Source organism: Rhinopithecus roxellana, chromosome 19, assembly GCF_007565055.1.
Source record: "Rhinopithecus roxellana isolate Shanxi Qingling chromosome 19, ASM756505v1, whole genome shotgun sequence".
Taxonomy (NCBI): Eukaryota; Metazoa; Chordata; class Mammalia; order Primates; family Cercopithecidae; genus Rhinopithecus; species Rhinopithecus roxellana.
Genome location: NC_044567.1, coordinates 37,220,860 through 37,241,912, shown reverse-complemented (window position 1 = coordinate 37,241,912; position 21,053 = coordinate 37,220,860). Strand labels below are relative to the sequence as shown.

At 47.0% G+C, this 21,053-nt stretch overlaps 1 long non-coding RNA gene across 1 annotated transcript in view; it reads left to right on the top strand.

Annotated features, from left to right (window-relative positions):
* LOC115894906 overlaps positions 1 to 15,019 on the top strand; it is a 32,871-nt gene extending 17,852 nt beyond the window's left edge. The window contains exons 2-3 of the long non-coding RNA XR_004055139.1: positions 14,121 to 14,294; positions 14,914 to 15,019. This is a non-coding gene — a long non-coding RNA (uncharacterized LOC115894906). The remainder of the gene's footprint in view (positions 1 to 14,120; positions 14,295 to 14,913) is intronic.
* The last annotated feature ends 6,034 nt before the right edge of the window (positions 15,020 to 21,053 follow it).

Sequence of the window (21,053 nt, the reverse complement as noted above, 5' to 3'; positions counted from 1 at the left end):
TTTACACTCCCACCAAGTGTACAATTGTTCCCTTTTCTCCAGCATCTGTTATTTTGTGACTTTTTAATAATTGGCATTCTGACATTCTGACTGGTGTGAGAAGGTATCGCACTGTGGTTTTGATTTGTGTTTCTCTAATGATCAGTGATATTGAGTTTTTTTTTTTTTCATATGCTTATTGGCCACATGTATGTCTTCTTTTGAAAAGTGTCTCTTCATGTCCTTTGCCCACTTTTTAATGGGGTTGTTTTTCTCTTGTACATTTCTTTAAGTTCCTTAGAGATGCTGAATATTAGGCTTTTGTCAGATGCATAGTTTGCAAATATTTTCTCCCATTCTGTAGGTTTTCTGTTTACTTTGTTGACAGTTTCTTTTGCTCTGCAGAAGCTCTTAAGTTTAATTAGACTCCATCTGTCAAGTTTTGCTTTTGTTGCAAGTGCTTTTGGTGTCTTCGTCATGAAATCTTTGTCCGTTTCTATGTCCAGGATGGTATTGACTAGGTTGTCTTCCAGGGTTTTTACAGTTTTGGGTTTTACATTTAAATCTTTAATCCAGCAGTCCACAACCTTTTTGGCACCAGGGACTCATTCTGTGGAAGACAATGTTCCCACAGAGAGCAGTAGGCAGTGGGATGGTTTCGGGATGAAACTGTTCCACTTGAGATCATCAGATATTAGTTAGATTCTCAAAAGGAGTTCACAACCTAGATCCCTCACACGTGCAGTTCACAACAGTGTTTGCACCCTTATGAGAATCTAATGCCAACGCTGATCTGACAGGAGGTGGAGCTCAGGTGGTAATGCTTGCTCACCAGCCACTCACCTCCTGCTGTGCGGCCTGGTTCTTAACAAGACACAGACTGGTACCAGTCCATTGCACAGGGATTGGGAACCTCTGTTTTAATCCATCTTGAGTTAATTTTTGTATATGGAGAGAGGAAGGGGTCCAATCTTCTGCATATGGCTAGCCAGTTATCCCAGCACCATTTATTGAATAGAGAATCTTTTCCCAATGCTTGTTTTTGTCAGGTTTGTCAAAGATCAGATACTCGTAGGTATACGGCTTTATTTGTGGGTTGTCTATTCTGTTCCATTGGTCTGTGTGCCTCTTTTTGTTCCAGTACCATGCTGTTTTGATTACTGTAGCCCTATAATACAGTTTGAAGTCAGGTAGCGTGATGCCTCCAGCTTTGTTCTTTCTGCTTAGAATTGCCCGTGGGCTATGTGGGCTCTTTTTGGTTCCACATGAATTTTAAAATAAAAACTCTCAACTTTATATTTGTTCTTGGAACATACTAAAGACCATCTGATCTGTGAGTATGCCCCACATTGCCATTCTTGCCTCCTAAATAATCAGTGTTAAGTTTAGAGATTTATCTCTGTATTTTATTTAACTTCAGCAGTGTAAACTGTGAGTCAGAGCTGCAGTGGTGGAGGCTGCAACCTTGGCGGTGGGAAGGTCGGTTCACAGGGTTTCTCAGCATGCTCCTCCTGTGTCCCCATCATCGAAAGGTGCCCCCTGTCATGTGTGTGCCCTTGGCTTGTAGACTGGCCTCATCTCTGCAGAACTATTTTTGGTCATGCCTCATGCATGAGCTTGTGCCTGCACACAATCATGTGAAAATTAATTTAGTCATGGCTTGTCCAAACTAAAAACATTGAACCATTTTAAAGGAAGGCAGCTTCCCAATGTTGCCATATATTGTTTTAAAATAATTGTAAAAAGTAGTTGCTCATGTCATAGCACCGGGCCTGCCATTGACTTTGCACGTGTGCCTCACACACATCTGAGAGGCTGTTACTGTGGACGCTGTCCTCAGTGCTGCTGCTGCATGGCACCCTGCCTCACAGGAGCTCTGCAACAGCAAAAGCACCAAGCAGATTGAAGAGGACAGAGCAGGACCATGCGGGGTCCTCCTCCCTGTGGTGAGTTACATCTTCCTTTGGTATCACAGCAGAGGTTGGGGGTGCCCCTGAAGACACCAGCTGAGCTTCCTGTGCCCACTTCCCATGCCCACTGTACCTGCCATGACAAGCTGAGCATGTTTCTGTAACCATTCTCTACCCTGAATAGATGCTCTGCATTCTTATTGTGCAATGCTTTCAGGACTGTGCCTCTGTGGTCATCCCTGTCATCCAGCTCTGTGGTGGCCATGGAAACCGGAACATGGCATGTTCCAACACCTCATTTCTGAAGTTAGAAATCAACAAAACCTCCCAAATGCGAGAGGAGGGTCTAAAACCCTTGGAAAATTTCCTCTGCGAGATTTGCATGAGACCTGGAATGTCCTGAAATATAATATATAAAGGTATTGAATGACACATGTAAGACAGGTGTAGCCAACAGAGCAAATCATTCATGTCAACAGTCTCCCTTGTGCTCTCTCAGATCCTCTGAATTATAGCACTGAGAGACCCTGGATGGCTTGAGAGTAGATGAGCCCCACGCACAGGCAGGAGAGTGGCGCACTCTCTGGGTCACAAAGTACCCTGTAGCTAGAAGATTAGAAACAATTCTACATGAAACATTTGACAGTATCTCTTGATCAGTTTATTTGTTTCTGAAGACACAGCTTTCCTTTGGGAAACAGTAGCACAGAGAAAGGTCTCCACAACCGAAAAGCACCGTGAATTGTTAGTTGCATTTTGCCTGGTCACGTGAGTGAATTTCCTCCTGGATTGCATTGAATCTGCACTGTTCTGGAGACTGGCAGATGCATTGCTAATGAAGCCACATGTGCAGGGTCATCATCAGTTGACGTACTTCCATTCTAGCTGATGCTGTTGATTTTTCCCTGCCACGAAGCTTCCTGACACAGCCTGCACCCAAAAAAACTTCCCAAAGCAAGTTGAGTCTGACTTTGCACCCCCAACATGAGAGTCATGTGACTTCTGGGCACGCCACCGAATACTGATGTACCTGAAGGAACCCTGGGTACCAAACATGCTCAAGTGAATGAATAGTGTCCAGGACAAAGCCCAGCAGGTGTCCAGGCAATGGTCTCCCACCAGAGATCTTGTCAGCACGCCGCTCTCAGCACTGTGTGCCTTAATGTCTTTCTGTCCTGGTTGCAATGAAATCTTTCTCCATTACGTCCGTTTTTATACTTTTTGATCTAAGTAGGACATCATGTGATGAATTTTCATGTGATATGAATTCAGCTTAGGTATGTCTTAGGATTGGTTTAGAAGGAAGACTGAAGCAGGTAAATGGCAACCCCTTGAATACACATCCATAATAAATTGAAAAATATTCAGCATGATTCAGTGGTGTCTTTTAAAATAGGAAACAAAATCTTTCCTGTTCATTAGAATCATTACATCAACTAAAGTCAGTATAACTAAAGTCATCATTACATCAACTAAAATACAAAATATGGAATCTGATCTTCAGCAGAGGTTGGCATTTCTTTAAGTACACGTCTTCACTTCCTCAGTGCACTAACAGAGACTCAAGAATGACAAAGGGAAAAAGGCAAAATGAGGGAAAAGGGAGACATTTTGTAGCTGATGTTGGATACACTGGATGGACTATCCGCTTGATACACCTTCTCATTGATAGAATAGGAAACTTCAGGTTTCACAAAGGAAATCGTGCTTTCATGAGACAAAGCAACAGAAAGATATCGATAAAATATTTTAGTGTTTTATGAAGAACTGTATTGTAGCCTGTGTCTTTAATTAAATAAATGTTTTCTTCTGCATGTAAAATAGAATTCAGCCTTTCCTAACTCGTGACAGCAATGGGCTGAAGACACTGCTGGGCCTATCCTGCCACCTGCTGGGAGGACTTGTTCCCTCAAAAGCCTTGGTTTGGAAGGATGTTTGGAAAATAGCTTTACACACCCACCCTTTATTGTGTTTTTACTCACAAAGCCTTAATGTATCGCCATATTTCATGTAGTTGATTTTTCATATCTCTGGTAAGTTTTTAAATGTCAGTATTCCCAGTAAAGTCTCTGTTTCTGTCCTGTGTTTTGTGTTCTAGGGTGTATGGAGAAAGGGCCTCAGCAGAAACAGAGGCTGAAGCCTGCATGCTGGGGGCTGAGAGGCCAGAGGAGAATGTGATGAGACAGAATTGGTAGTGCAGGAAGTCGGAAGATCAAGTACCATGATGTTGGTGCTGGTTGCTTGTGTTAAACTGCCTAGGTTTTAGTCTATGGTAATTTTTGCCCACCTGTGGGGTTCCCCTGGTGCCCCAGCCATGATGGGGTAACTGAACTGCTGCCGGGACCAAGCTGCCAGTGGCCCAGGATCTGGCACTTGGAAGAGTTCTGAGAAGCACCCCTGGATTAAAAGAGGAGAAACATACTTCATCCATACCTATTCCCACTGTATTTAAAGAAGTGAATATTCTCAGGGATTTCCACATTTTTAAAAACTTATTTTAATTAAAACATTTAAAATAAAATACGGTTGAGGTAACAACCCATGGGATCCTAGGGTTGAGACCTTAAAGGGACCCTCGAGGACCTGTGTCTAACCACCAGCCTCCAGGCTGAACCTTTCTCATTGCCTTGGGGCCCTGCACAGCTTAGCCCCTGCAGGAAGCCCAGGGTATCCTGCTGGCCTCCGGTGGAGAGTCCTTGGATGGAGCAGTGGCTGTGGCTGATTGCAGACGGCGCGGCTTCATGCGCCGTCTGTGTTCAATGCATAGGTGGTGGGGTGGAGAAGAAAGTGACAGAGAATGACAGATGTCCCCTCCCTGGTCTGCTTGGGTGACTAGGGGAGGAGGAGGCGTGGTTCTGAGACTTCCCTGACGGCCACTCCAGGTCCTCCCAGCCCCCTGGCCTCCAGGCCCCACAGGTCCATGAGCACCTCGTCGGGAGATCCCTGTGTTCTAGTGCTGGTGACAAAGCTCCTAAAGCCTATCTGTCAAAACTCCCGGTCTGTGTTCAAGTATGTTTTCTGAAACACATTGGAACGAAACTGGTAGGGTTTGCATGATCCTTGCAGTGGGGAAAAATGTTAATGATGTTGTTGCTTGGAGCCTGTGAGTGCAGCACGCCCTGCTCAGGACACACAGGCGTTGGTGCTGCTGTTGCCAGCCCTGTCCCAGCTGTCTTAGAGAGGTGCCGGAGGGTCAAAGTCCACAAAACTGCAGTTTGCCACTGGTGGGTGGCTCAGGATTCAAGGCCAGCAGGCAGCCCCAGTCCTACAAATCTTCCCAGTGGACCTGGCCTGATGGCACTTGTCACATCCCCACCACCCTGGGAGTGCTGAGGCCCAGCCCTGGCTGCCACACTTGCTGTCTCCTTGCTTCCCCTAGCCAGAGGGAGAACCAGCACCTCGTGGCCGCTTTGGGTGTTGGGGGCCCCAAGTGCCTGGGGGACGTGTGTTCAGGCAGTAATGGTGTACCCGAGGCCCCAGCCTGCTGAGTCCCATCTGCACCCCCATTTCTCAAGAAGGCTGGCAGCTACAATTCAGGTGAAGTCAGCAGGCCCATCTGCACCTAATCAGCGATGCTGGCCCAACAGGCTCCAAATGCCTGGGTTTGCGGTGCTAAACCTGAAGGTCTTACCCTGCAGATGCAGAGGGTGGCGTGGTGGGTCACAGCTGGCAAAACTCCAGGCTGCTCTAACAGGTCAGCGCTCTGCCCTGGCACCACACCAGCCAACTGCCTACCACCTGGGTTTCTGCTCTGCCACACTGAAGAACATTTCTGCAGGGGACACAAAAGCTTAGCATTCTCTACTGAGGTTTTCTCTTTTAGTTTAACATGGAGGTGTGTGATTCATCCGGAGTGCATATTTCTGTGCACCATCAGCTGGTGCCCGCAGTTTGCTGGCCTGGGGCCGGGTAGGCAGGCATGGACCAGTCCAGCCCTTGTGGAGGAAGCTTTGGCAGCTCACTGACCAGGCAGTGGGTGCCCAAACTGGGTCCCTCTCCCTGCTCGCCCTTCCCCGTTTCCCCTCCCAGGGTCCTCACTGGTCTGCCGCACTCTCTTAGAGCTATTTACCTTTCCTCCTGCTGCTCGCCCGTTGCCTTCACAGAGCATGTTGCATGCGCAAACCTGGGGCTCTGACTCCAGCCACCCTGGGACCCAGCAGGGGTAGGTGGCCATTCTCCAGAGTCTGTACCCTACTCTTTCATCCCCCGAGGTTAATAATGATAATAGTTATTGTTGCTGTTGTTCATCACTATTGTAATGATTACCATTATTATTTGTCATTGTTATAAAAACATTGAATGAAGTTTTTCCATCCACAAAGGGTTTCGCCATGTTGGCCAGGATGGTCTCAATCTCTTGACCTCGCGATCCACCCGCCTCTACCTCCCAAAGTGCTGGGATTACAGATGCCCGCCAACACTCCTGGCTAATTTTTGTATTTTTAGTAGGGATGGGGTTTCACCATATTGGTCAGGCTTGTCTTGAACTCCTGACCGGGTGACCTGCCTGGCTCGGCCTCCCAAAGTGCTGGGATTACAGGCGTGAGCCACTACACCCAGTTGAAAGGTCCTGTTAAGAGGATGAAAACAAAGTATAGATCAGAAGAAAATATTTGCAAGCCACAAATTCTACAGAAATGTGTAAAAAATAATACAAAAATTATCTGGGCCTGGTGGCACACACCTGTAGTCCCAGCTGCTTGGGAGGCTGAGGCAGGAGAATCGCTTGAACCTGGGAGGCGGAGGTTGCACTGAGCTGAGATTGTGCCACTGCACTCCAGCCTGGGCAACAGAGTGAGACTCCATCTCAGGAAAAAAAAAACAAAAAACAGAGGACCTTTCACAGAGCCTGGGTTTTTAATTTTGATGACTTCCAATTTAACCATCTCTCTTTATGAATCATACTTTTGATGTCAAGTACAAAATCTCCTTTCTTAGCCTAGATCCCATTAGTCTCTAAGAATTGTGTTTCCCTAAAGTTTTATAGTTTTACATTTTACATTGAAATGTGTGATCCATTTGGAGTTAATGTTTGTATGAGGGGTGAGGGTAAAACCCCCACAATTTATCCATTTAGAAAGGTGAGAAGACTTTATTTCTCATAAGGATTACAGCCTGCAAGGTGGCCATCCCAGCCAAGGGACCAGAAAGAGGCACTTTGAAGGAGGAGGGGTTGGGGTAGGAGCTTTATGCTGAGCAGGTTGGCTAAACATACATATTCAACAGGTTATAGGAGGAGCTATGAATATTCATGAAGGTGGTGCTGACACATGCATATCGAACAGACGTGCATGTAGCATATGACCCATGTTCACTTTGGGGTGGAGACTTAACATTTAAATGTATTACAGTTAGGTCCTATATGTCAACAGGTCTTTTCAGGACATGAAGGCACACAAGTGTGCAGCCTCTGTAAACCAGCCAGAGACACTCCATGGTTGGTAGTCTTATCAGGAAGTTATGGCTAGTAGAGCAGGAGTTCAGTAAGTCAGTGGGTGGTGGAGCTGGACATTGTTTTAATCTTGTCCATCTCGAGGCAAGTGGTTGTTTAGCTGCTAGAGAAAAAGAAAAACCTTGTGGCCCTAAGAACACAGTTTATTTAGGCGTAGGGTTAGTGACTTAACCCTTGCCTGGCATGGCCTTAAGTCCTGTTTATAATTTGGTATTTTATTGCCACAGAGTCTGTTCTGTCAGTCTTCTGATCTCTATGTTAACATTAATGCTGGTCTAAACCCCAAAAGGCAGGGGGTATAATGAGGCACGCCTGACCTCCCATCCCATTATGACTGGAACTAAATTTTTAAGATTTTCCTGAGGTCCCCTTGGCCAAGAGGGGGTCCATTCGTTTGGTGGGGGCTTAGGATTTTAAAGTTGACAGTGTCTCGGTCAAGGGTTTTGGTTTGCCTGCTTGTTTCCTGTGCCTGTGATGTGCAATTGCCCTACTCCCATTTGATGGAAAGGCCACCTTTCCTCCCACGAGTTGCTTTCACATGCTTGTCAAAAACCACCTGGATGCATTCGTTTTCTATCTCTTTTCTATTCTGTAGATCATCTCCCTCTGTCCATACCACACGGTCTTTACTAGCTATTTAATGTGTTGAAGTAGGGGTAACTCAATTCTTGTTTTAAATTCTTCATTTAACATTTCATCATCGACATTTATCTCATCTAAAACAAAACAAAAGTCACACAGTGTACGGTGTGGATATACTGGAGTTTATTTAACCCAGCCCCTCTTAATGAATAGCTATCATCCCCTACCCCAGATTTTTGTTATTGTAGTAAATAATGCTGACATCTTTTCAAACGATTTTTAAAGTTTATTTTTAATTGACAAATCATAATTGTATATATTTATGGGATACAATGTGATGTCTTGATATATGTATATATTGGTGGAACAATTACTTTAAGCTAATTAAGATATCCATCACCAACTCATCTATTTTTTGTGGTGAGAATATTTAACATCTACTATTTTAGGAATTTTGACATATAGAATGCATTAACTACAGTCACCGTGTCATGTGGATCACTAAAACGTATTCCTCTTGTCTAACTGAATCCTTGTACCCTTTGACCAACATCTCCCCACTCCTGCCCTTCCCCCGGCCTCAGGTAGCCACCGTTCTACTCTCCGTTTCTATGAGTTCAGCTATTTTCAGATTCCACATACAGGAGAGACCAAGTGGTATTTGTTTCTGTGCCTGGCTTACTTTGCTTAGTACAATGGCCTCCATGTTCATCCATGTTGTCGCCAATGGCAGGATTTCCTTTTATTCAAAGGCGGAATAGTAGGGCATGGTGTACATGCACCGCATTTCCTTTATCTGTTCACCCACTGGTAGATGCTTAGGCTGCTTCGGTATCTTGGTTACTGTGAATGAAATCAATATTCTTATCGTCCGCGTATTTGCAGAAGCGATTCCCACAGTCATTTGTTATCTTTGGACTTTGCTTGTGTATTTTGTTCAAACTTTATGTTGTCAAGCTGATCAATCATTTCCTTGATGGCTTCTGGGTTTATTTTGTGGTTTAGAAAGGCTTCCCCACTCTGAAAAGATAGGATAAAAGCGATTCACCACGTTCTCCCTTTCACAGTTTCAACCTCAAGGTCTCTCCCGCCTCAAAACTTTCGAATCCGCAGAGAGCCCGGGACCCCGCTTCACTGGGAAGATGAGGCTGGGCGCCGGCCCCGGGGGTCTCCGGAAACGTTCCCGGTTCGCGGAGAAGATCGCCCTTCCTGGAGCCGCGTGGGCGGTCTGTCCTAGCAGGTAGCAGTCCTCGGAGCGGAACGGTGGTTAGGAAATATTTTCAAGTCCCCTTCGGCTGCGGGGTCGCGCCATTCTAGGCCATAGCAACTGAGAGCTCCTCTGCCCGCCCCCGGCTGAGAAAGGCGCTACCGGGTGGCCTGGGACTTGGAGAGGCCTCTACCGCCAGCTATGCCAATCCGATCCGCGGCTGCTCGCACCGGCTGTCGGGTGCCACCTGGCTGCACTGTTAAGGTTTACTCTCCAGCGCTCTGGAGAAGCCGGCAAGGAAGGGGATCTGGCCACAGGGTGGGTGCAGAGTTCAGGCGACTGGCAGCACTGGCAGGATGAGCCCAGCTTTGCCGGGTGTACTCTTCGCCGTTTCGTCGGAGATTAAACCTGCAGGTCAGCGTTGGAGGCGCGCTCTTGAACTCGGAGTGCTGTGGCCTGAGCGGGTCAACTAGTACACGCGGGAATCGATGGGCCTTCTGAGAGTGTAAATGGGGGATGGGGTACCCCGCCCGGACGCCGACTGGCTTGGGCCCCTGTCCTCAGGCCTTCCATTACACCCATTATCTCTGAGCCCCGCCCCGGAGGTAAGGACCGGCCGGGTTGTTCCAGGAGGACTGCAAAGGGTAATATGGCACCGTCCGTGGCCACGCGTGGGTCGTGATCATCCGATTTGAGCTTTACACCTTTTTCGGTGTCTTGTCTCGGAGGTGGAGACTGACTTGGGCAGTACGAGAAAAACGGGGAAGGCGCAGTGGATTTAGCTGCGGTCTGCATAATGGGATATTGTGTTTGGACTTTGGGGCCCCACCTTCCCCACCGGGGAAGAGCCTGCAGCCTCTGGCTCCGGGATAGAGGGGTGACCAGATGTCCGATGGATGATCTTTGTTAGAGTTGCTGGGTCGATCAGCCTTTTCTGCAGTTTTGATGTGGCCTCAGAAAGTTGATCAGATCCACCAGCAGCCCAACCAAGCAGATGGGCAACTAGAATTTGGGAGAGGGGAAGGGAGCAAGGGAAGGGGAGAAGGGCGTGGAGGGAGGCCTGTGGGGAGGTAAGGAGGGAAGGGAAGGGGCAGGGGGATGGGGGAACTTGAGGTTTATATAGCAATAGTAATTGTTATAAGCAAGTATTATAAACAAATAATAATTTATTTACATTTAAAAACTATATGAATATAAATAATATAAATTTATAGAATCATAAGTATAAATTATACTTTATAAATACTAAATCTACATAAATAGTGATTAGATACAAACAGTTATAGTTCTGAAGAGGACACAGGAGGGGTTTTCTGTCCGCAGAAATTTCTAAATGCCCCTGGGGAGGCCGAGGCAGGCCGACTCCGGTGAATTTTGAAGTCCACTCTGGGTGGGGATCTGGCCCGGGAGGCGCTGGGGAGTCTGTCCCCAGCCCGGCAGCTGTCCCTGGCCCCGGGCGCTTCCCCTCAAATTTTCCAAGGCTTTTTTTTGGCTGCCAGGGATCTCACGGTTCCACTCATGCCTGCCAGGGAGCCCCGAGATGGGAATGCGACCCAAGGTGGACCCGGACGAGGGCTGGCGTCCTGCCAGCCTGCCCTGGATCCAGATCCCTCCGGCTGGCTTTCAGGCTGGTTGTCTGGCGACACCTGGCGGCCGCCTTTATATATAGCAAGCTCGACCGGCAAGGGCAACTTGGGATTGGGTGGCCAGACGGTTAAAGGGGATCTTCGGTTATGTTGGAGTTGGGGGAGAGTCCTGAGGTTTATAGTAGTAGTAGTAGTAGTAGTAATATTCTTCTTTGTATTATGTTACTTATAAATATAAATTGTCATAAATATACAATAATATATAATTATGTAGATACTATAAATGTCATAGTATAAAATATGTAATATATAGATTATATATTTTAATAAATATTTATGCATAAATATTAAATCAGTAATTATAATTATTTGGTCCTTGCTGTGATTCATCATTCTTGTCATTATTACCATTATTATAAATAGTAATTGTAGTAGTAGTAGCAGCAGCTTTTTTTCTAAGTAACAACATTGAATAAACTGTCTCTATCAAAGAAAGATGTTCAAGTGACTGGAGATAATAAAGAAGGGTTTCAGTCCGTGGGATTTAAAAAGCCCACCCAAGAACCTGGTGATGCTCTGACCCACAGCCTGTGAAGTAACCAACTGGAAAAGCCAAACTACACCTCTGCACACAGCAACCCTAATGGTCAGGACTGCACTGATGGCTTCCCACCTTTTAGCCCTTGCTTCCAACTTAGGACTAAAAGGGAGAACCAAATAGGCACCCTCTTTCCAGTCAGGTAGGATCCCCTCTTTCAGTGATATAGGAGATAGAAGAAATTATTTAGGCAGATAGGGCAAACCAGTCCTTGGCAGAACCCAAGAAAGCGTTTCTTTCTAACAAAGAGCAGCCTGAAAGATTGAGCTGCAGATATAGATAAGGAAGATGGAAACACCTGGGGGGAGGCCTGCAGCTGCACTGATAAAAAATACTACCTGGGGCCAGACATGTCCACTATGGGGGATTCACCTTTCCTTATTTTTTTTTTTTTTTTTTGGTAACACATGCACAGTAAGAAAGAAATAAGCAACATGGAGTAGCTACCCACCTGTGTAATAAAAGATGGGTGTGGGGGTGTCCAGAGATTTGTGCCCTATGCAGATGGCACATCTGGTCCTAACTTTTTTTGCACCCGATGTAGATCAGACACTGCTCCCCACTAGCTCATCTATAAAACTCTTTGCATTTCACTGTGCATCAGCAACCTATTTTTCTGGGACCCCTCTGTAGCAGAGAGCTATTCTCTCTTTCACCTATTAAATTTCCACTCTTAACCCCACCCTTTTTGTGTCCATGTCCTTTATCTCTGTGGCTGTGAGACAATGAACCTTGGGTGTCACCCCAGACAATGAGGCCACTTCACTAGCAGCCGCCTCTGGCTTCCTCAAGCAGCTGGCAACCCCATCAGGACTCCTCTTCACCTTTTCCACCACACAGATTTCCCATTCCTCTCCCTGCCTTTGAGTCTCTGCCAAACACTATTGAGCTGCATGAAAGAACCTTAAATGCATATTACTAACTGAAAGAAACGAATCTGAAAAGGCTGCATACTGTAAGATTCCAACTCTGTCACATTCTGGAAAAGGCAAAACTATGGAGACAGTAAAAAGAGCAGTGGTTGGCAGGGGTTGGGGGAGAGTGGGATGAACAGGCAGAGCACAGGGGATTTGCAGGACTGTGAAACTGCTCTGTATGATATGACAATACAGCATTAGACATCTGTCCAAACCCACAGAATGTATTGAGGACTAACCTGACATTTTTTCTCTCTTGCCCAAATTCCTATCTAAGGGGCCTGGGGAATCATACCCTGTAAACCATAACATCTCAACAGATGGGCTTTATTTAACCTTATATATAACACAGCTTACTTTCTTTCCCCCCGACTCTTGTATAACATCATATGACAAAGAAGGAAATAAAAATATTTTACCCCAAAATACGATTTTTTTTTTTTGCATATTTTGAAATGGCTCTGCAAAGCTGTCTCTTATGGGGAAAATTTGCATCTGTAAAGAATCTCTATTACCATAACTAACTCTTTCCCCTTCCAAGCCCTCCCAATCCTCTAGAGATTAGCTGAAAGTCTAGCACCTTTTAAAAGTCTAAATAGGAAACATTTCCCATCTATTGTCTCTAAAGGCAACCCCCATGAGACTTCATCTACATGGTAAGAACCTTGGTCTCCACAACCCCTTATCTTGACCCAGATAGTCCTTTCTATTGATTGCAGGTTTTTAGATAATAACTGTTTCAATCAACTGCCAATCAGAAAATCTTTGAATCCACCTATGACCTGGAAGCCTTCCTCCCACTGACCCCCTTCGAGCAGTCCCACCTTTCTGGACTGAATCAATGTACATCTCACGTATACTGATTCATGTCTCATGTCTCCTTAAGATGTGTAAAACCAAACTATAACCCAACTGCTTTGGGCACATGTTCCCAGGGCCTCTTGAGGCTGTACCTTGGGTCACTCATATTTGGCTCAGAATAAATCTCTTCAAATATTTTACAGAGTTTGGCTCTTTTCACTGACAACACACCACCAAGAGTGACCCTAATGTGAACCACAGACTTTGGGCGATAATGATATGTTGGTGTGGGTTTAGCAGTAGTAACAAATGTGCCCCACTGATGCAGGACATGGACAGTAGGGCAGGCTGTGTGTGTGTTGCCGGGTGGGGGGTGAGGGGTGCATATGAGAGCTCTCTGCACGCTCAGCTCAATTTTGCTGTATAGGTGTAGAAAAAATCTTTCCTCCACCCATCTTAGGTTTATTGCCTTGGCTCCACAAATTTAGACCAATGAAAGCCAGGTTAACAAGAGAAAACAACACATTTATTAATTCCTATATCACAAATACACATGGGAGAGCTCAGTGATAAGTAATAACTCAAAAAGGTGGTTAGAACTTGGGTGTATTAGCACCCTAATGGGAGAGCAATATATTTGTAGAGAAGTGGAAAGACAAAGGAAGGGGACCTTGAGCTTCTTTGGATAACAAGTTGTGGGAAGGTAGATATGTGGGGGCGAAGCTGACTGATAAGCTTGATTTGGCATGCTTGTGATGTTGATTTTTCTGGTGCCACCTCCGGACTGGTAAGAGCCATCCTGCCCTTCTGGTAGATGGGGGTAGGGCAGAGAGTTTGTCCTGTGTCTGCTTGGTCTCAGTTGCCTTCAGCTCAAAATAATCTTTATGTCAGAGTGGCATATTTTGGGATGGAATACACTAAGTTCCTTCAGCTGTGAATTCAAAACAACTCTAAAAAAGTCAATTAAGAATTATATTCCTATAACATGGAATATAATATAATTATATTCCTATCACAGAGACCTTAGGTGACCTAGAGCTGAGGGCTACACTCTGACAGCTGCTCTTTGTTCTAAATTTCTTCCTCAGGGGCCTGGAGAGAGTCATGCCCATAGGCCAGACCTTAACATTGCTTTCTGCTGACCTCAAGTTTTTAGAGAAAGCCTGGCTTCCTTAACCAATTGTAATCAAAGAATCCTGAAGCCGCCTATGACCTGTAAGCCCCTTGCTTCAAGAGCTTCCACCTTTTTGGGCCAAACCAAGGTATACCCTCTGTATTGATTTATGGTTTCCCTGTAACTTCTGCTTTCCTGAAATGTTCCCCTGCCTTTAAAATCCCTTGCTTGTAAGTCATCCAGGAGATTGGGTCTGAAGCGTAAGCTGCCCCATTCTCCTTGCTTGGTGTCCTACAAGTTAACACCCTCCTTTCTCCTGTTGCAAACCTGGGTGTGGGTGTTTGGTTTTACCGCACAGGGCAAGCCGACCCAGGTTCAGTTCAGTAACAAGACCAGACTGGAATGGAGTTCCTTGCGCTAAAGTTCCATCTTTCCAAACCAAAACTAAGTTGTTGATCTGACCTTCTGAGAAGTCAGGACACAGAGAGATAAAAGGCAAACCCCCAACAGGCCAGGTTTAGCCAGCATGATAGGCAGTCCCTCCCGTCTGCTTTCATGTTTACAAGGAAAGTAACTTTGCAACCAATCCATGTTTTGTTCTCTGTTTCTGCTTCAGCCTTTTCTATCCATAAAGCCCATCTCCCCAACTCTGCTCGGAGGAACGCTCAGTCTGTTTTATGGAATGAAGTATTGCCTGATTCTAGAATAGCAAAGAAAGCCAATTAGGATATTTAAACTAAATCTGTTGTACTTTTGTCTTTTGACAGTTCCATGATGGAAAATCTAATGGCCACTTTCCATTTACCACGTCCAAGGAGCAGTCCAGGTAAGTGGCTCCCTTTTGTTTCCATCTTGCTCCTGGCTTCTGACACCGATGCTTCTCCTTCTGGAATGTCCTACCTTTCTGGATGCTCCTCCTCAATTTTTGCCAGTGTGCTCACAACCCCTGCTTGGGATTTAAAATCTGAAGTGCGTCATAACTCACCCCGGACTCTGTTATTCTTTCATTGGTATGCTGGAAAAAAAGAACCCCAAGCCCTCTGGGTGACCAAATTGATTTTTAATGCATTGATTATTAACTTTATTCTTACAACCTCCAGATTTTATCTCCACTCAGAATTATATGTACAGCTGCCTAAGTGATTTCCAGGCTGAAATGTCTCTTTGACATTACATATTAAAACTGATCCCGCTCTATAGTCTAGGTCATCTTCCTTGACTTGGCTGTGACCTAGACTTACTGTCTAAATAAATGGTGTGACGGCTCACCTAGGGACCCCATTCCAGACTCTAGAAGAGTTTCCTCAGCCTGTATCCCCCCACATCATAAAGAATCCATTACCGAGTCCTGTTCATTCTTCCTATACATCTCTCCAAAGGCTTCCCTCCATTTCCACAATGACCCCAACTGTTTCACCGTTTGCTCCTGGAAGAACATCTGGATTTGTTTCTGGCTTTTGGCTATGAGGAATAAGCCTGCTGAGAATATTCAGCTCCAGGATTTTGTGTGAATGTAAGTGCTTTAGGGGTGGGGCGGGACCCTGCAGGCCATCCCTGGGTTGGATGATTCTCTAGAGGGACCCAGAGAACTCCACCAAGCTGACCTAAGCCCCTGAAAGTCAAACAGATACTGCATGGCCCAATGCCTGCACCATAGCTCACTTGTTGGAATAAACTGCCCAAGAAAAATGGGGGTAAGTGATTACATTATAAGAGGCATCACAGGTGGATCCTGGAGACGTGGACAGTACCTGTAGTCACGAAGCTGACAGCTGGAAGAAGCCCGTCTGGTTCAACCCCTGTCTGGCATTTCCTTCCTTCTCCATCCTCACTTTCTACTCCTCACAGGGACAGATAATTTACAGCTTACTGAGCCAGGCCATTGCACTTTTGGACAACTCTACTAAATGGATTTTCCTCATGCTATTGCATGACTGCTGCCTGCCACCAGAGCCTTAGAAATATATGGTTTTCCATCAAGCACTCGTGGAACACGTCACTGTGGGCACTTCTAGGGGAGTTCATGATGGATCCTCCAAGATCAACTAAATATAAAACAAGCTCCCAGGTAACAGAACCATTTCAGCTGTTAAATAAAATCATCTGTATTAACCTAGATTAATTATGAGGGACATCTCTCCCAATGTATGTGTGTGTGTCTGTGTGTGTGTGTGTGTGTGTGTGTGTGTGTATATATATATTTTTTTTGAGACAGGGTCTCACTCTGTCACCTAGGCTGGAGTGCAGTGGTGCCATCACAGCTCACTACAGCCTCAACCTCCCAGGCTCAAGCAATCCTCCCACCTGAGCTTCCTGAGTAGCTGGGACTATAGATGAATGCCACTATGCCCAGCTAATTTTTAAAAAACTTTTTGTAGTGGCAGGGTTTTGCCATGTTGCCCAGGCTGGTCTCCAACTCTAGGGCTCGAGCAATTTGCCTGCCTTGGCCTCCCAAAGTATTGAAATTACAGCATGAGCCACTGTGCCTCCAACATAATAATCTTTTTGTTTAAAGAATAGTTGGTATTTGGGGGCCGGGTACGGTGGCTCATATCTGTAATCCCAGCGCTCTGGGAGGCAGAGGTAGGTGGATCACTTCAGGTCAGGAGTTCGAGACAAGCCTGGCCAACATGGTGAAACCCTGTCTCTACTAAAAGTACAAAAATTAGCCAGGCGTGGCATGCACGTGTAGTCCCAGCTAATCCAGAGGCTGAGGCAAGAAGATTGCTTGAACCTGGGAGTCAGAAGTTGCAGTGAGTAGAGATCGAGCCACTGCACTCCAGCCTGGGTGACAGAGCAAGACCCTGTCAAAAAAAATAGTTGGTATTTTAGCCTTTCTTTCTGAAATTATTGATAGTGGCCTCATTCATCTGTTGAGGTTTTATATGAAAACAAAACCTTATACCATTGTGTGGAGAAAGGTGCTGACCTTCTTTGTGGTGGGGTGAATATGGCTTCAACACACCCAGCAGCTGTTTTATGTTCTCAAGAAGGGAGGCCCAAAGTATTCCAATCATAATAGGGTCTCTCAGAAACCCAGCCCAGCTACTCCCCTCCTTCAGGGGAGTTTGTGACCTTGCTACTCACAGCGTGGTCCACAGACCAGCAACACTGGGGTTACCTGAAGCTTGTGTGAAATTCAGCATCCCAGGCCTGCTGCACCACATGCATCAAAAGCACACGTGTTCTTCCTATTGCTGAGAGAGAGGAGGGACGGCAGCACAGGAGCAAACCAGCACTATGATTGCTGTTAGGGACAGTGCCAGAACACCCAGCCCCAACCCCCACCACCACCGCCTGTTTTCCTTAGTTACAGAATTCACTTGAAATTAAAAATCCCCACTCCCTAAATACCCACCCTCTCCTCTGGCTTTCTTTTTAGCTGAGGCATCTGCTCTTGTCTCTTCTTTCACCCTCTCCTGGCATCACAGCAGCCTGGGATGCTGCATTTCACACAAGCTTCAGGTCACCCCAGTACTGCTGGTCCATAGACCATGCTGTGAGCACCCTCAGGACTCCTCGTTCAAGTGCAGTCGAGGACCACGCAAATGGCAGGGAAAACCAAAGAAAGCTCAGGTGGCCCATTGTGGCTGTCATTGGTGGAAGTGTCTCTATTTAACACTGAGCCTTAGTAATGACATGCTCTCCGCTTGTCCTGGACCTTCATTTTAAAATAGAGCATTCAGGCGGGAAGGGAACCACAGGAGCATTTCGATCCTGAGCATGCTCTGGGCGGTGGCTCTAGCCTTTGGGATTTTGTTCTCATTTACTTTTTCTTGAGATAGAGTCTTGCTCTGTCACCCAGGGTGGAGTGCAGTGGTGCAATCTCGGCTCACTGCAACCTCCGTCTCCTGGGTTCAAGCAACTCTCCTGTCTCAGCCTCCTGAATAGCTGGGATTACAGGTGCACACCACCATGCTCAGCTAATTTTTGTATTTTTAGTAGAGATGGGGTTTTGCCATGTTGGCCAGGCTGGTCTCACACTCTTTGACCTCAAGTGATCCACCCGCCTCGGCCTTCCAAAGTGTTTGAATTACAGGCGTGAGCCACCATGCCTGGCCTGTCCTCATTTACTTAAAGAGCAGTTACTTACCCCCAGTTCTCCATAGATAGTGGCCAACTTCTTTGAAATCCAGAGACATTTTCTAATGCTCAACCTTTTCTTCACCAGTTGTACCTGTTTCTAAATTAAGTGTCACTCACTCAGGATGGATATGCTTTTAGAGAAACACTGTGACAAAGACCCTTTGCTCCAGAGGAGAGACATGCAGTGGCCCCAGGCTGTGGCTCCAGCATCACTTGAGGCAGTGTGAACATTTGGACACAATTAAAAAGAGGACACTTAATTAAAGAGCACACTTACAAAGGAAAGGGGCAGGAAAGCCGGGAGGCAGGAGGTCTGGGACTCCACACGGGACAGGCAGTTGTGTGTTGTTGGTACCACCTTCCTGCTACAGCTTTCCTACACCAGCAGAGACAAAGCCCACTTTTTTTTTTTGAGACAGAGTCTGGCTCCTCACCCAGGCTGGAGTGCAGTGGCGCTATCTCGGCTCACTGCAAGCTCCACCTTCCGGGTTCACACCATTCTCCTGCCTCAGCCTACGGAGTAGCTGGGACTACATTCTCCCACCACCACACCTGGCTAATTTTTCGTATTTTTATAGAGACGGGGTTTCACCGTGTTAGCCAGTATGGTCTGGATCTCCTGACCTCGTGGTCTGCCTGCCTCAGCCTCCCAAAGTGCTGAGATTACAGGCGTGAGCCACCACTCCCGGCTGAGAAAACCCATTTCTGCTCTTTGCTGCAAGCTTCTCTGGATGGAAGGCCCAGTTCCACAGGAAGGAAATCCTGGTAGCTGAGGCGTGGCTGTGCACAGCCTGGATGGCTCAGCCTGTGGCCGGCAGGCACCCAGGGCCCCTGGTGGGGGTCTCACCCGCTCGGGACGCCCTCAGCTCCCACGTTGCAGCCACCACTGCCATTTCAAAGGTGAGAAGGAATGGGTGTGTGGACCTCTTATCCTGCACAGTGAGGGAGGTGGGAGCTGGGTGGTGCAGGGAATTAGGAAAGGCAAACCTGGGCCCTGCTGTGCCCTGCAGTTCAGTTTCCAGAGGGGAGCAGCCCGGGGTGGCAGACGTTTGCATTTGGATGTTAGAAATGCTCTTCCTCACTGGGCGCGGTGGCTCACGCCTGTAATCCCAGCACTTTGGGAGGCTGAGGCGGGCAGGTCACGAAGTCAGGAGATCGAGACCATCCTGGCTACCACGGTGAAACCCCGTCTCTACTAAAAATACAAAAAATTAGCCAAGCGTGGTAGCAGGTGCCTGTAGTCCCAGCTACTCAGGAGGTTGAGGCAGGAGAATGGCGTGAACCCGGGAAGGGGGAGCTTGCAGTGAGTGGAGATCGCACCACTGCACTCCAGCCTGGGCAACACAGTGAGACTCCATCTCAAAAAAAAAAAAAAGAAATGTTCTTCCTGACTTTTCAGAGCTGACTGAAGCCCCTGGTTCTTGGCCTGTGTCTTCCTTGCCTTGGAGTCCACATTAACCAACTATATTCAATCAACAAGCTTAACATTGAGAATCAAGAGAAGCCCAGGACCTGGGGAGCCTGGGACTCCCTTCAGCATCCACTGTGCTTGGGATGGGGCTCCCGACCCCGCTTCAAGTCACCTCTTGTTCTCCTGCCCCAAAGGAGCTGGCACACCAAGCGATGCTTCCATTTGTCCACTATCTTTATGGGAAGGGACAGCGGTCTCTCCTTGGTGCCAGTGTTAGAAGGAAGAATTGGCGCTCACTGGGTCCTGCTGTGTGCGCGAGTCTCCTCCGCACCCCGCCCTATCTTGTCACTCATCACCACTGAGTTGAGCATTTCCAGACTTTGTTTCCAGGCTTTGTTTCCTGACCCTTGACAATAAACAGAATGGTGTCCCTAAGCCTTTCACACCACATAGACCCCTCAGGATGAATTGCTCAAGCACCTCCTGCTGATGCTGGGCCTTGGGAAGAGGGGGCCAGTGGGGAGGGCCCACCCCTGAGCTGAGAGCTCCCTTTATAAAGGCAAGTCCAAGCCCCAGAGATTTGGGGGTCAACAGGGGAGAGAACAGGGCTGAAGGCATAGAGGGGGCACCCTGCACTTTATACCTGGGGCAATGCAACAACAAAGGCGCCAGGTATGTGGACACACACGTAGAGGAAAAGTGCTGTGCACCCTCAAAGCCTGGTCTGAGGATCAGCAAACCAGCCTCTCTGGGAAGCTTGTTGGAAAGGCCAACTCTCAAGCCCCTCCCCACCCCTGGTCCACCAGAACCTTCAGTCTGACCTAGCCCTGGGTGACTCCCCTGCTCCCGACGTCTGGGACGAGCTGCCTGCAGCACTGGCTGTCAATCTGCCTGATTGTCAGCACCATCTGGAGAGCCGGAGAAGTTCTGAAAAGACAGATCTCTGGGCGCTTCCACCCCTGGGACTGTGACTCAGTAAGTAAGGGGAGAGGCACAATCATTTACATCTGTGCTTTTAAATCTCCCCCAGTGTTCTGGATGTTTAGCCAGCCTGGGGACCCTCTCTCTGCTCTTCAGGTATCTTACAGGTAAGAAAGATGTCATTGTAAGATTTTATCCTTGGAAACACGTTCATTCCAAACATATGGAATGAACTTACTAGGCCATGTGTGGTGGCTTGTGCCCGTAATCCCAGAGCTTTGGGAGGCCGAGGTGGGCGGATTGCTTGAGCCCAGGAGTTTGAGACCAGCCTTGACCTCCTTGACTTCTGGGGAGTTGATGAGGGACCTGGGCACTGTCAGTGTTTTTTTCTTTCCCTTTGTGTACAGTTCTGAGCTCATTGTTTATGTATTAGAGTTTGGAATAGGCTCATATAAACATTTCAGGTCCTAAAATAGCTGTGACAGTGTC